Source organism: Microcaecilia unicolor, chromosome 3 (assembly GCF_901765095.1).
Source record: "Microcaecilia unicolor chromosome 3, aMicUni1.1, whole genome shotgun sequence".
Classification (NCBI taxonomy): domain Eukaryota; kingdom Metazoa; phylum Chordata; class Amphibia; order Gymnophiona; family Siphonopidae; genus Microcaecilia; species Microcaecilia unicolor.
In genome coordinates, this window is record NC_044033.1 from 307433612 (window position 1) to 307448123 (window position 14512).

A 14512-nucleotide genomic window follows, 5' to 3' on the forward strand; every position below is an offset into this window, starting at 1 on the left:
AGAGAGAGAGCAAGAGAACCAGGAAGAATTAATATTGGTGGGTATTTTCTTGGGGCTGGCCATCAGAAGTGTGATGATCGTAAGACAGGGAGTCTTTACTGTTGAACATGTGGCCCAATAAAAGTTTTCTTTTACCCAGATAGTAAAGAAACATAAAATTATGACATGCAGTATCTAAGGTAGTTACCTCTCTCTGCACATGATTGAGAAACAGGGTGTGAATGTAGGCCTGTATTTGTAAGAACCAGAGAGCTGAAACATTGTTGATTGCCATGATGTTAATTGCTTAGGTGAGGGACTGAGCCCTATATTTTAGTTTCTGCTGTGTCAACCAAGCAGAGGTGGTGAAGAATCTAGGTTTCTGGGTGGCAAATTGAGAACGGCTGGGGGATGGTGACAGCAGCACAATTCTGTTCATAGTAGTAAGGGACGCTTACAACGTTGCTATTAGATAGACATAAACCATGAAATGTTAAAATAAACACAGTGTCAGTTGGTAGCAACCACTTCTAAAATCACTCAGACACCCTTATAGTACGATACCCGATTAAAATGTTACCTGGTGTCCAGCAGAGTGTCATAAAATTATTATACAGTAAGGGCAGGGTTATAAAATAAGTAGGTAACCCACAAGAGTTGTTCATCATGCAGCAGAATCAGCAACTGATCCCTTAAAGCTTCCCATCTCCCCACCCAAAAAATAATTGACTGCCTTTCTGATAGGCAGTGAAATCTAAGAGCTACAGCAGCAGAATTGTCATGCTACTGATTCAGAAGGAAGGGGTTGAGGGAGACGCTGATGTGTTGCTGTAGCACAAGAGTGGCCTGGCTAGGTTTCATGGTTTTCATGGTGAAGAGAGCCCTTCCCTCTGCTTAAGAGAGCTAGGGAGATGGTAATACCTGTGAGTGTCGATGATGAAGAGATTGGACGTTTAACCCGGTTTGAGCTCCGGACCCAGTCTACAAAAGAAGTTAATTATCTCTCTCACTTCAGATCTCACGGTCTTCGCTTTCACGTGGGCCACTTTTACCACACACCTTCTTTTCAGTCTACTTACAGTTGAGCCGGGGTGGGTCTATGGTCCGGAATAGCAATCTGGGGGTTTGGGAGACATTTTACTATTCAGGATTCCAATCAGTTCTTAAGCTTTGGACTTAAGCATGGTTCCTGGACTGAACAACAACTCAACATTTATTGAACTTCAGCAACAAGCAGCTGGTAAATTAATATACTGCCAACACAATAGATTGAAGTACTCTTGAATTACTTAAGTCAGCTTTTGTTATTTCAGAGGTTCCAGAGGTGATCCGGGAAATTACAGACTAGTGAACCTGATGTTGGTGCCGGGCAAAATGGTAGAGACTCTTATAAAGAACAAAATTACAGAGCATATACAGAAGCATAGATTAATGAGATAAAGCCAACGTGGATTTAGTGAAGGGAAATTTTGTCTCACCAATCTACTACATTTCTTTGGAGGAGTGAAAAACATGTGGATAAAGGTGAGCCAGTTGATATTCTGTATCTGAATTTTCAAAAGGCATTTGACAAAGTACCGTATTTTTCGGACTATAAGCCGCACCGGACCATAAAACGCACCTAGGTTTTTGAGGAGGGAAATAGGAAAAAAAAAATTTGGACTATAAGACGCACTTTTTCCCTCCTCTAAAACCTAGGTGCTCCGGTGCGTCTTGTCCGAATCCCTCCCTCCAAGTTCGGGATTGCCCTCCCTAGGGTTACCTCCCCTCCCCCCCGGCCCTGTCACCACCTCTCCCCTTACTCACACGATCTTCCCTGGTGGTCTAGTGACGTTGGGGCAGGAAAGAGCCCCCTCTTTCCTGCCCAGCGCACTGCTCTGCATCCTCCTGTATGCTGCCTGTGATGACGGTCTCGGCAAGATTCAAAATGGCCACCGAGAATTGAAGTCTCGGCGGCCATTTTGAATCTCGCCGAGATCGTCATCACAGGCAGCATACAGGAGGATGCAGAGCAGCACGCTGGGCAGGAAAGAGGGGGCTCTTTCCTGCCCCGACGTCACTAGACCACCAGGGAAGGTCGCGTGAGTAAGGGGAGAGGTGGTGACAGGGCCGGGGGGAGGGGAGGTAACCCTAGGGAGGGCGATCCTGAACTCGGAGGGAGGGCGGGCGGGCGGCCTGCTAAATCTCTACCTTCGGACTATAAGACGCACCCCCCATTTTCCTCCCAAATTTGGGGGGAAAAAGTGCATCTTATAGTCCGAAAAATATGGTAACTCATGAAAGACTCCAGAGGAAATTGGAAAGTCTTGGGATAAGAAGTAGTGTTTTATTGTGGATTAAAAACTGGTTAAAAGATAGAAAACAAGACAGTAGGGTTAAATGGTCAGTATTCTTAATGAAGAAGGATAAATAATGGGGTTCCCCACGGGTCTGTTCTGGGATCGCTGCTTTTTAATATATTTATAAATGATCTAGATATGGGAATAACTAGTGAGGTAATTAAATTTGCTGATGACACAAAGTTATTCAAAGTTGTTAAATCGCAAGAGGATTGTGAAAAATGACAAGAGGACCTTATAAAACATGGAGAGAAATGGCAGATAACATTTAATGTGAGCAAGTGCAAAGTGATACATGTGGGAAAGAGGAATCTGAACTATAGCTATGTGATGCAAGGTTCCACATTAGGAATCACCGACCAGGAAAGGGATCTAGGTGTCATCATTGATGGTATGTTGAAACCCTCTGCCCAGTGTACGGTGGTGGCGAAGAAAGCAAATGGAATGTTAGGTATTATTAGGAAAGGAATGGAAAACAAAAATGAGGATGTTATAATGTTTTTGTATTGCTCCGTGGTGTGACCCGCACCTTGAATACTGTGTTCAATTCTGGTCACTGTATCTCAAAAAAGATATTGTGAAATTAGAAAAGTTACAGAGAAGGGTGACGAAAATGATAAAGGGGATGGGACAACTTCCTTATGAGGAAAGGCTAAAGCGGCTAGGGTTCTTCATCTCGGAGAAAAGATGGGAGATATGATAGAGGTCTATAAAATAATGAGTGGAGTGGAACAGGTGGATGCGAATCACTTGTTTACTGATTCCAAAAGTACTAGGACTAAGCGGCACGCAATGAAGCTACAAAGTAGTAAATTTAACACACATTGGAGAAAATATTTCTTTACTCAACGTGTAATTAAACTCTGGAATTCGTTGGCAGAAGAAGTGGTAGAAGCAGCTAGCTTAGCGGGGTTTAAAGAAGGTTTGGATAGCTTCCCAAAAGAAAAGTCCATAATCCATTATTAAGATGGACTTGGGAAACTCCACTGCTTATTTCTAGGACAAGCAGTATAAAATGTACGTTTTTGGGATCTTGCCAGGTACTTGTGACCTGTATTGGCCACTGTTGGAAACAGAATACTGGGCTTGATGGACCTTTGGTCTGTCCCAGTACGTCAGTACTTATGTTCTTATGTTCACTTACTTCACGGGTATATTTACAGGGATACGTCAGGACTATTTATATAGAGACAAGTGCTCCTGCCCATGCCTATCCTGGGAGGCAGTGCTAAATCCCAAAGGCTGTCTTCTCCCCTCCCTATCAGTTTATCTGCAGCGGGCTCAGACCCCTCACTGTCTGACCCTTCTCCAGCGGTGATCCCTCTCTAGATTCACCCTGGACCTGAGACTGAGCTCTCTCTGGCTCCAATCCCGCTGCTCATAGGCTGGAACCCTTCTCTGCCCACCTGTAGCACTCTTAATGCTCCAGTTGCCACTTTGTATAGTAGTCCCCCCTCCTTGTCAGCCAAAGTTTATCTATTTATTTATTTGCTGCATTTGTACCCCACATTTTCCCACCTATTTGCAGGCTCAATGTGGCTTACACTATGTTGCAAACAGGACTCCCCTCTCTCCTCCAGATCTATTGGCAGGAGATTTTCAGACAATCAAAAGACCATGTGCATTCACGTGCAACTACTTTTATTAACTCCTAACTCCTCCCAGAGCTGTCACTTACCCCAATATGGGCACTGTCTTTCTGCATTTTATTCCATAAACACTCCCATGGGCTGGGCTTCCTCCCAGTCACTCTCCCCAATGACTCTCTCTACCAGGGTTTACACTATTCAGTAATCCCAACCTAACCAGAAATTACAAACATTAGGTTGGTGATGCAGGAAAAATGAGAGATGTAGCAACATAAAGCCATAGCAGGAGCATTTGATAACATCAGACTGTGTTCTCCTATAGGAGACCTAAGACACAATGACTATCTCTGTTACAGCCAAGAAGGGTTAATGTTTGTCCATGATAGTACATATAGGCAGTAGGAAGAAAACGTTTGTACATAATGAGGAGGACACCATGTGAGCCAGAGCTACAGTCCCATACAACATTATAGAGCATGTGTGGTGGTTTCACTTGATGTGATAAGGGAGGGTTATTTGGAAGATGTTACCTTTGTGGAACCAAAAAATTAAGCAGAGATGCTATTGTACTGTACCGCCATTTGAAGATGGGTCTCATGAGGCCCCAAAACTCATTTAGTAGTCATTGTTAATATCAGTTTTATGAGTGACACTTATGGAGCAATGTCTCCTTTGAAGGATGTTGTTAATGAATTGGACAGTTATTTATATTTGAGTGATGCAAGCGATAATGTTTTGATTTTGTTGAAAAATAAGCAAAAGTACTGGCCAAAACTGGTAAAACTCACACAGGGGAATTCTGTGCATTCCTGCTACCAGCATATCTTCTGAGAGGACATTTTCTATTGTAGGAATTACTATAGAAGACAGGAGAGCTATATTGAATCCTGAGATTGTTGATGAGTTATTATGCACAGATTAAAAAGCCATAACTGTGCTTCATGGGCATATTTCTCCTAAGGCATACAGAGTGGGTTGTATTATGTCCCCTGGATATTTTAACAGGGTAGGTTAGGGGCTTTTTTGTGTATCGACCCTCCAGATCTTTGCGATCAGTGAATGTGATGTTATTAGCTAATGGGAATTTACACTCTGTGCATTATGCTTGTACTAGGAACTCATCTTTCTCTATCGCAGGTCCATAGGTTTGGAATGAATTCCTGGGATTTTAAGAATGTGTGTCAGTATGGCACAATTTTGCAAGCTTTTAAAGACACATCTGTTTGTGAAAGCGTGGGGTTGAGTTTGCTGCTTTGATAAATGTATGACGAGATTTTGTTTGTGACATTAATATGTGTATGTTTTATCGTGATCTGCTTAGTTGTAGGTGGAATAGAAATAAATAGTTGAAGTCAGATATTGTTGGATTTGGAAGGGTAGAGGGTGGCGGGGGTATTTCAGTTGCTCGTTATTGTTTTCTATTTGTGATTTACAAACAGTTGTACAGAATATTGGTGCTTTTTATACTTTAATAAATAGATTTAAATATAAAATCATGTGTTCAAGGCATGTGCAGATGGGGATAGAGCTGATGGGGGTAAAATTTGTCCCCGTGTCATTCTAAAGCCCTTGCTAAAGATTTTGGAGGAAGTGTTATAAAAAAGAAACATAGGAAACTGAAGGCAGGTAACAACCATATGGCCTATCCAGTCTGCCCAACCATGCCATCTACTCTCCCTTTCACATCCTTAGAGATCCTATGTACTTGTCCCAATTTTTCTTGAATTCATATACAGTTTAGTCTCCACAACCTCCGCTGGGAGGCTTTTCCACAAATTCACCACCCTTTCCATGAAGAAGTATTTCCTCAGGTTACTTCTGAGTCTTTCCCCTTTCACCTTCATCTTATGCCTCTTGTTTAAGAGTTTCCTTTCAAATGAAAGACTCACCTCCTGTGCATTTATGCTATGTAGGTATTTAAACATCTCTATAATATCTCTCTTCTCCCGTCTTTCTTCCAAAGTATACATATTGAGATCTATAGAAACATAGCTAAAGGGAATGACTGCTTAGCAAGGAGCTCCATGGGCGTCAAAATGTTGCTTGGTTTTAGGCTACAGTTTAATCCAGAATAGACAATTGAGTTATACTGAAGGCAAGCAGAGCAATTGGGGGTGTTAGTAGGGAAGTCCTTGGAGGAGTTTGTTGGCCTGCATGAGGGAGAGAAAAGAGGTAAGAAGGCATATGGTGCATCAACAATAGCACATAGTATTTCCATGCAACCTCATTGAGTGTCCCCTAGTCTTTGTACTTTTTGAAAGAGTAAAAAATTGATTCTAAATGAGTAAAAAATCGATTCTAGACCACAGTCATATCTCCCTCATCCGTCTCTTTTCCAAGCTGAAGAGCCCTAACCTCTTTAGCCTTTCCTTATATGACAGCTGTTCCAAACCCTTTATCATTTTGGTCGCTCTTCTGTGAACCTTTTCTAATTCTGCTATATCTTTTTTGAGATACAGCGACCAGAACTGAACGCAATACTCAAGGTGAGGTCACACCATGAAGGTATTTTATTTAAAACATGTATAGGCCACCTATTCCTAGACAGTTTGCTAATAAAAATCATTACAGGTGACTCAGGGCGGATCAAGAAGGTTTTACTAAAAGAAATGTAGTGGTGGATGGCAGAATTAAAAATGGATATTGCCTTGCTTCTGACTGATATAAAAGACAGGGAGGCAAGCTTGAAAAAAGATAGTTAAACTGGGAAATAAACTAGAGGAGACAGAGTGGATTAGCATGAGGAGGTAGTCGGTGAACTCCAGAAACAAAAAAGAGTCTGCAATATGTAAGATGTCTTTGCAGCTTCTGACTCATTTCATATGCAGCTACATCAGCAGTCAGATCAGTGCTTTGTTCCAGCTGTTTAATAAAATACTAGTTTTACTCCAAAGAGTCTTCAGCTCTTCCCCAGTAGCCCACTGAGTACCTTCCAACCTAAGGGGCTCATCTTCCAGCACTATATTGTAAGTTGTTTCATTGTAACTATCCATTGAGTTTTTGTAGCAAGATACGTAAGTACTTAGATTGCCAGACCTGCCAGTGTTGACGTTGTCAAAATGTGATCCCCCGCCACCAACACTGTCCCATGCTGCTGTTGCCAAGATGGGTGGTTTTTCTTAGTCTAGCACACCAGCTGAAACCTTTCCACCTTCGGAGACCCTGCCAGTAGTTAACCTACCAAAGGCATAGCTCCTAACATTATTGGTGCATTCAGACCCTTGTAGCACAACTATGGTTAGCAGTGTCAAAGGCCACTGATAAATAAAGCAAGACCAGAATATAAAAGGTCCCTAAATCAAAGCCTTGCCTGAAAACATTGAAGCTAATCTGTAACTAAGTCTCTGCGCCATGATATGGCTGAAAACCAAACTGAAAATGATCTAAAATAGAGTGGGAGTAGTGGACAGACCCTCAATCTTTGTAAGCTATTACAGGAAATAACCCTTCAGTTAGCAACTGGTTTGCTATGCAAGCAATGGACTCACAGATTGCATCTGACAAGGTCTTATCAAACAGCAATCAAATGGGCTAGTAGTAGTTTATCACCTCTTTAGTAACAACTGAAGCCCTCCAGATTACTTGTGAAGGATCAGAAGAATGTGATGCCTCAGTAATGGAAAAATATGCTGCATTGTGATTTTGTCTGTCGGCATATTTTCAAAGGCCTGAGCACCAATCACGTCAAGTAAATTGTTAGCATATTGCACTATAGTCAACTCCTTCACAACTTTGCAACAGTATGACCTAAATAATCAGAATAAGCAGTTAACGTAAAGGCATCAGAACAGGATCCTCAATATCTCATTTATTTATGTACAGTAAAATGCCAATTATCCGGACTACCCTCTGCAGAGGGTGGTCTGAATAATCATAAATACATATAATCCAGTATGAAGCAAGTGTCATATCAGTCAAAGAAATCCTCACAACTCATCTATGCTGTTTTCGCTGCCATGTCCCCGCCAGCAGTGATAGCAAGACTGTTTCTTCTGCCGTGTTTCCGCAAGCAATGATAGCATTTTGTTTCCTCTGCTGTGTTCCCCACAAGCAGCAATAGCAAGGCTGTTTTCCCATAAGGGCAAGGCAGAAAGGGCATTTTTCTGCTTTGTATGAGTCTGGAAAGGGCAGGACTTTTCTCTATGAGGACCACAAAGATTGGCTGGGAAGGTATTGGCAGATAATGGGTCTGGATAATTGGGAAACTGGATGATCGGCATTCGGATAATTGGCATTCTACTGTATAAAAAAAAAAAAGATTACATTCAGAGATTATGAACAAAAAGGAAAATAGGAAATTGCAAATCTTCTAGTATTCATACAAGGAAATAACAATATTAACTTTAGCCCACAGTATCTAGGGACGAAAAAGAAAATACCACAAATTCAAAAGGAATAATTCAATAAAAGTCATAATGAGCCAACAGCAGCTGGTTAAGGATATGTGGTTATGGAAGTACCCCATTACTGTACAAATCTCTCTAGTATGAAGAAAATCTATGAGCTGTTTAGGGTTAAAAAAAATGTTATCACCACAAGTCACAAAACTATGACGGAGAAACTTCAACATACATGCACCACCTGTAGCTAGGATCCTCGGCTTCATTTGAACATAAAACCCCCAAAAACTGCGCATTAATATGTCTAAAGTCTCAAGACACTCACTTCAAGCTCATACATTTAGCACAAGTCCATCAAATGATACCTTTCAACTCTTATGATTCTGGGCTTGTGATACTTGAAACTAAAGAAAACTTTTTTTTTTTTTTTTTTGGAAGACCTCAGGCGGAGTCATGGGGCTCTCATCGATTTTAGCCTCCACTGGCCTCCAAACCTGGTTTTAAATCATATTTTTTTATATATATGTTTTGTGCTTTTAAATAGTATTTTTTAACATTCAGATCCTCAATTGTGTGAAACTTTCAAACACGAAAACATTTTGCAAGTTAGTACTTCAATAGCACTTAGCTTAAATAGATCTCTTGTCATAGTAACATAGTAGATGACGGCAGAAAAAGACCTGCATGGTCCATCCAGTCTGCCCAACAAGATAAACTCATATGTGTATACCTTACCTTGATTTGTACCTGCCTTTTTCAGGGCACAGACCGTACAAGTCTGCCCAGCAGTATTTCCCGCCTCCCAACCACCAGTCCCGCCTCCCATCACCAGCTCTGACACAGACCGTATAAGTCTGCCCTCCACTATCCTCGCCTCCCAACCACCAACCTCTCTTCCCCCACCTGCTCCGCCACCCAATTTTGGCTAAGCTTCTGAGGATCCATTCCTACTGCACAGGATTCCTTTATGCATATCCCACGCATGTTTGAATTCCGTTACCGTTTTCATCTCCACCACCTCCCGCGGGAGGGCATTCCAAGCATCCACCACCCTCTCCATGAAAAAATACTTCCTGACATCTTTTTTGAGTCTGCCCCCCTTCAATCTCATTTCATGTCCTCTCGTTCTACCGCCTTCCCATCTCCGGAAAAGATTTATTTGCGGATTAATACCTTTCAAGTATTTGAACGTCTGTACCATATCACCCCTGTTCCTCCTTTCCTCCAGGGTATACATGTTCAGGTCAGCAAGTCTCTGCTCATACGTCTTGGAACGCAAAACCCATACCATTCTCGTAGCTTTTCTTTGCACCGCTTCCATTTTTTTAACATCCTTCGCAAGGTACAGCCTCCAAAACTGAACACAATACTCCAGGTGGGGCCTCACCAACAACTTGTACAGGGGCATCAACACTTCCTTTCTTCTGCTGATCACACCTCTCTCTATACAGCCTAGCAACCTTCTCGCTACGGCCACCGCCTTGTCACACTGTTTCGTCGCCTTCAGATCCTCGGATACTATCACCCCAAGATCCCTCTCCCCCCCAGTACCTATCAGACTCTCACCGCCTAAGTCTCTCGTGGGTTTCTACTCCCTAAATGCATCACTTTGCATTTCTTCGCATTGAATTTTAATTGCCAAACCTTAGGCCATTCTTCTAGCTTCCTCAGATCCCTTTTCATGCTTTCCACTCCCTCCCGGGTTTCCACTCTCTTGCAAATCTTAGTATCATCCGCAAATAGGCAAACTTTACCTTCTAACCCTTCAGCAATGTCACTCACAAATATATTGAACAGAATCGGCCCCAGCACCGATCCCTGAGGCACTCCACTACTCACCTTTCCCTCCGAGCGAACTCCATTTACCACCACCCTCTGTCGTCTGTCTGTCAACCAGTTCCTAATCCAGTTCACCGCTTCGGGACCTATCTTCAGCCCATCTAGTTTATTTAAGAGCCTCCTGTGGGGAACCGTGTCAAAAGCTTTGCAAAAATCTAAGTAGATTACGTCTATAGCACGTCGATGATTCAATTCTCCAGTTACCCAATCAAAGAATTCAATGAGATTCGTTTGGCACGATTTCCCTCTGGTAAAACCATGTTGTCTCGGATCGTGCAACTTATTGGCTTCTAGGAAATTCACTATCCTTTCCTTCAGCATCGCTTCCATTACTTTTCCAATAACTGAAGTGAGGCTTACCGGCCTGTAGTTTCCAGCTTCTTCCCTATCACCACTTTTGTGAAGAGGAACCACCTCCACCGTTCTCCAGTCCCTCGGAACCTCTCCCGTCTCCAAGGATTTATTAAACAAATCTTTAAGAGGACCCGCCAGAACCTCTCTGAGCTCCCTCAATATTCTGGGGTGGATCCCGTCCGGTCCCATGCCTTTGTCCACCTTTAGCTTTCCAAGTTGTTGATACACACTCTCTTCTGTGAACGGTGCTATATCCATTCCATTCTCAGGTGTACTTTTGCCAGTCCCTCGCGGTCCTTCTCCAGGATTTTCTTCAGTGAAAAGAGAACAAAAGTATCTATTTAGCAAATTGACTTTTTCTTCATCATTATCTACATAGCGGTTCGCTGTATCATTTAGTCTCACAATTCCCTTTTTAGTCATTCTTCTTTCACTAATATACCTGAAGAAATTTTTGTCGCCCCTCCTTACATTTCTAGCCATTTGTTCATATCTTGTCCAACACGACATGTTTCACCGCTTGGCAGCTTCAAGGCTAGGTCCCTTATAAAAATGCATAATACACTGATTTCAGTTAGAGGTATTCCCAACAATATTATATTTTTTACCCCTTAGCTTTAGACTCCTTGCTACCAACCGTCTCAGTGTTACCACATTCTTTACCGATGTAAGATGGCAGCGGTGTTTTTGGACAGCTGTTTTATGGTGAGTGAGGCTGAGGACCTTCCAAAGAAGGAAATGTTCCTCCACCAATATGTGTTTAGAGAAGAAGGAGCCAGGTGTTTCATGCAACTTGTTTGCTGTTGCTACATGATGGGATCACGCGTTAGAGATAAGGGATTAGCCAATGAGCACAAAGTGTGCATGTGAATTGAAGCAGAAGAGGCTAGTAAGAATAAAGGAAATAACCTTTAAAGTAATACCACTTTATCTCTAATTCCGAATATTTCAGCATTTAATCCTAATGGAGTTACCGTCTTCATTGTAAATATCCAAAACTGTTCACTGTAATTTAGTCTCGTTTCTAAGTTACCTCCCTCCCACCCTTCATGTATAATATCAATGATACGCCATCTTATATCATTCCAACAGTATTGTTTTTCTTTCCAGTGGCTTACTAGCGGTGCCTGCAAATTCCCGGTGGTAATGCGACATTTATGTTCATTTAGCCTAAGTTTAATGGGTCTACTACTGCGTCCCACATAGTATAAATGACACGGGCATTCCAATAAGTATACCATATTTTTAGAATTGCATGATACTCTTCCTATTGTTTGAAATGTATATCTTGACTTTGGGTCAATCCATTCTGAACCTGTAATTGCCAAAGGGCACCATTGACATGTGCCACATATGTCTTGTTGTCCTCTTGTTGACTTAGAGGCTGTTGTATTATATATTTGACATGTCAGCATTTCTCTATCGTTTTACCCCATCTATAGGGTGTTATAGGATATTGTTGAAAACCTGGGAATAGTTGGAGGGATATGTCAATGTTTTTTGAAGGATTTAAATATATCGTTTGTCGCATATGAATATAGTAATACGCATGTCAGATGGTCTGGAGCTGATTCTGATGTTTTCTGCAGCAGTAATTTCACGCTGAGCATCTTAAATATGCTTGTTTCAAAGCTTTATTGGGATATCCCTTTTCCTTAAACCATTGTGTTAAGATCCCTGCTTGATATTTAAAGTCTTCTAATGTGTTGCATATCCGTCGTATCCACAGGAATTGGCTGATTAGTAGGTTATATTTTAATTTGAACGGATGAAAACTGACAAAATTCAACAAATTATTTCTTTCCACCGGTTTGCGGTACAATGTGGTATCAAATTGGTCATGCCATTTAATCACCAGCACATCCAAAAATTCAATCTGATTTCGATCCTTATGTGATGTAAATTTCAAATTGACATCCAAGGTGTTTATCCATAAGCCAAATTCCTGCATGGCAGTCTTAGAGCCCTGCCACAGCTAAAAACATGTTGTCTAAAAATCTCTTCCAAAATAGTATTGACTGAAATGGTAGTGCACCATATAGATGTTCCTGCTCAAATTTTGCCATATATAAAGAGGCCACTGATGGGGCTAGTGTTGCTCCCATGGCAGCTCCCCTCTTTTGTTGATAAAATCCATCATTTCAGAAATAATTCTTAGTTATGACCACCTCGGCCAGTAACATTACGAATTCGGTAGTGATTCTTGCTGGTTTCACTCGCCAGTCTAAAGTATGTTCAATGATTTCTAAAGCTTTGTCCTGAGGGATCACTTTATAAAGAGATGTTACATCCAGAATAGCTAGCCAAATATTATCTGTCCTGCATGTCCACGGAAGTGCTTATAATTCCAGGAATTGAGTAGTATCTCATAAATATAATGGTATTTTGCACACCTCAAGTCTTAAAAATGCATCTACAAATTTTGATAATGGCTCTAAAACTGAATTTTTGGTGGACACAATTGGGCGTCCCAGTGGACTTTGCAGGTCTTTGTGAATCTTCTGTACAAAGTAGATTTTTGGGGTGCTAGGATGTTGTTCCTTCAGAAATGCAGCTTCCTTATCTGTTAGCATGCCTCATTTGTGAACAGATGTTACTATATTTGATATATCTTCCTTAAGTGTGATTACAGGATCAGTACTCAACTTTACATATGTATCCTCATCGGAAAGCAGCTGTAAACGCTCACAATCATAGCATTCCTTTGATTGTATAACTGTGGCTCCGCCTTTGTCAGCACACATAATAATCAGCTTATCATTATTTCACATGTCCATTAGAGCCCTTCTTTCAGGGTATGTAAGATTGTTCTTAAATTTAAATGTTAATTGTTCTAAGTGATGTAAGTCCTGTAGTACAAGCTCTTTAAAAGTGGCAACAATTGGGTTCATGGTCCCCGGCGGACACCACTTTGATGGGGATTTACAAATTGATATGTCAACTGAAGGGGGATTTTTTTTTTAAAGAAGTAGACTTTAAGTTGCAACTTACGAAAAAATTTATACAGTGCTATATGAGTGTTAAAACGAATGATATTTATTGGTAGGCACAGAACCCAATCCCAACCTTAACACTTCCTGCTGTATTTCTGATATTGAGGCATTCCCAATTGTCACTACTGTTTCGTTTGGTTTATTTTCTGCCTTGTCACTGGTCTCATTTGCTGGTCCTGTTGTTTCTGCAATCCTTTTCCACGTCCCATTCCTCCTGCCAAGTTTTTTGGAATAGCTCTTTCCACTGACATCGATGTATCAGTAGAATCTCCACTATCATCATTTCCCTCCGCTAAGTCACCCGAGGATCCCTCAAAAGCGACTTTCTTCTTCCACTTTGTCTGCTTTTCCTTAGTCCAGGTGTATACTCTTATCATTTAAGTAATCTTTTTCATCTCGCATAAACTTTTTAATCTTCACCTGACGTAAAGTCTCTTTGAATTGTGTTATCAGTTGTTTTGTTACTTGCATTTGCTTATCAAAAGCTTCTTTATCAAGCTTTATAGCCAGGTCAGTCTCTATTTGGGAAGATTTAGTTCAAAGTTCCACTTCGGTGGAGGTAGACGTTTCAACCAGCAATAACATCAAATCGCGGCTGCATCAATTTAGGATTGCCGTCCATTTGTCCGTGAAGGTTTTATCCATGGTATTGGACCAGAGTTACCGTCTTCAACGTAAATATCCAAAACTGTTCACTGTAATTTAGTCTCCTTTCTAAGGAGTTACACGGAAGCACCCTGGTCCAATACCTTAAAAAATCAATGATCCCATGTGGACTACACATTCTAAAAGAACCAAAAACATTTACCAACAAGATTTTTTTGTTTGATATATTACAGAACTGCCTGGTTTCTTATTTTGGCTGTCCTTGGGATGCGTAACAGTTGTCTCCAACTCCATAATTCAAATGCATCAATTTTTCGCCTGTCTGCCTTTCTCAGTTTCCAAGATTCGCAGCCATATGTTGCTATTGGGAAGATGCTTACACTGACCAATCTACATTTGGTTGCAGGGCTGATGTCCTTGCTCTTCCAGGTGTTGTTCATTCACACCATTGCAATTCTTCCAAGTGTCAGCCG

General features: G+C 41.4%; 1 protein-coding gene across 2 annotated transcripts in view; it reads left to right on the forward strand.

Annotated features, from left to right (window-relative positions):
- The window catches only part of CSRNP2 (cysteine and serine rich nuclear protein 2), an 82059-nt gene that overhangs the window by 23043 nt on the left and 44504 nt on the right, over nt 1–14512 (forward strand). The gene's annotated exons all lie outside the window — the stretch shown is intronic.